The sequence below is a fragment of the Capsella rubella genome, unplaced genomic scaffold (assembly GCF_000375325.1).
Source record: "Capsella rubella cultivar Monte Gargano unplaced genomic scaffold, Caprub1_0 scaffold_5, whole genome shotgun sequence".
Taxonomy (NCBI): Eukaryota; Viridiplantae; Streptophyta; class Magnoliopsida; order Brassicales; family Brassicaceae; genus Capsella; species Capsella rubella.
The window spans coordinates 2,245,005-2,247,172 of record NW_006238919.1 but is presented as its reverse complement, the minus strand read 5'-3'; the positions used below and the strand labels follow the sequence as shown (position 1 = coordinate 2,247,172).

Genomic DNA, 2,168 nt, shown 5'->3' with positions numbered 1-2,168 from the left:
ATCTTGTAGTTTTGACGATATCCCATATATATACTTCCATATTTGCAAACTTATTTAATTTCTAAAATGACATTAATGCTACGCTAAAATCGCCGGATGTATCCATTAATTTTGGTTTGATCCATTTGCTAACTATCCAATTAAGAAATCCGGGTTTAATTTTTGTTTTAATCCGACCCGAAAGTACAAATGTACTTTTCTTTTACTAATATAGAGATCTCCAAAAATGTGCAGTTCAATACACCCTCCCCCCCCCCCTTAGATTTGTGATACAACTTCAGTTATTTAATTCAACCTATTTTTCGTATTGATTTATAATATGTTGGAAAGTTTTTATATCTACACCCAATTAATTCGGATTTTGAAATATCAAAATATTTAATTTTTGGTTAAATTTTAACTTTGACCCGACCCATATTTAATTTTGTACTTATCTTTTACTAATATAAAGATAAAGTTCACTTTAAGATAGAAAGAAAACAACTTTATTAATAGGCCTTCCCAATTTTAGAATTATACAAAAGCATGGCAAATATAAAAAAGCTTACAACATATATATTGTTGTTATACTTGTATTATCTTAAAAATTAAAGAAAGGTAAATAAATGAATAATACTTTTAAACGAATGGTTAATTCGGTGGTTAGTGGTTACTTCGGTGGCGCCGGTGGTGTGCAATATAGAACGTAGGTGCATTCGCAAACAAGTTCTTTTCCCTTCCTATTACAATGTCCCCCGGGAAGGTCATGTTTTGTATAACAAATCCTTTTGCATAAATCAAGACCATTTTTCTTATTACAGGTCCCTGGCGGTGCACTACTTTTATGTACATGGCACCACGATTCTCTGGTAGATCCTAATGAAATAAAGTATAAATCAATTAAAAAGTATTCAAAATACTATTGCTTTTATAATATGCAAACTTTTGTTTTCCTTCAAAGAAACTATATTTTTAAAAAAAATATTCAATATTATTTAGTGCTTTTTTCTTATGTAATAATTTTATTTCACAAATGAAGCTAGATTTGAAAACAAAAATTGCACAGTTTAAAAAAGAAAGACAAGAATTTGTATTGTGGTTGTATTAAGCATTTACCATTTAAAAATGAAAACTTTCTTATAGAATTAAAGGTTGTAAGTTTTGATAATACAAAAGCGTTAGATCTATAAATAAACACAAACGCAAACAATCAAAGTTTTGAGAGAATTATAAGTTATGATATATAGCTTACCTTCAGAAATCAACAAGAATATCATCAGGAAAAAGCAGAAACGAACTACAATTAAACTCTTCACCATTTTTGCCTTTTTAAGTCTTCTTATATTTTACTAAATGAATGCTTTATGGAAATAATTTTTAAATTTCAATATATAAAGAATTAATGTTTCTAAAAAAAGAAAAAGAACTTAAGGTAATTCGTAAAAACCTCCTATTAAATTGTTAGAAGAATAGAGACATATAAATTTAATGAATCTCATATTCTGACTTTTTCAAGATTTTAAACGTATTTCTCTTAATTTCTTAAAATTACTAGATTTGGACCCGCACATACGTGCGGGGATATATTTGTGTAGTAAATATTTAATATAACCTTTATAACTCATATTTATAATGATTTTGTTTCATAACATTTTCTTAACGTTTGTAATAATAATAGTTTCATCATAATATTTGGATCGATACGAAGACAGATCCAGATCGACATGAGGATGGATCCGGTTTGACATGAGGCCGGATCCGGATCAACTGTAAACTAATGTAATCAATTATATTTTTAGTAAATTATTGAAATATGAAATCGGATAAGTACCAAAAATATCAGACTTCCCAAAACGAATTACCTAAATTGTCAAGGTGGAAATTCCACCTTGATAACGTAATTGATGTTTTTACCAATAAAAACTCTATCCCATGAAAACTCTATCCCATGAAAGCCATATGAGCAATGTTTACATTCGTCTCGTTTGAATTTGCAAAAATCCGTGTGTACCATACATTTTGATAAATTTTCCAATTTAGACATAATACTCATATCGTTTGGATATTCTCTAACTCTCTTAAACTTTAAAATTATCATCTAAAGTATATATTTACCCGTTCAAAAGTTAGCGCATATTCAAATGAAATTCTTAGATTCGATTATAGATTAAAAAAAAAACTATTTAGAT

The 2,168-nt window shown here is 28.0% G+C and overlaps 1 long non-coding RNA gene across 1 annotated transcript; it reads right to left on the bottom strand.

The window, feature by feature from the left end:
* Nucleotides 1-469: 469 nt before the first annotated feature.
* Nucleotides 470-1,329, bottom strand: LOC111830736. The gene is made up of 2 exons (XR_002834067.1): nt 1,232-1,329; nt 470-855 (listed from the first exon to the last, which is right to left on the bottom strand). It is a non-coding gene; the product is annotated as an uncharacterized LOC111830736 (long non-coding RNA).
* Nucleotides 1,330-2,168: the final 839 nt, after the last annotated feature.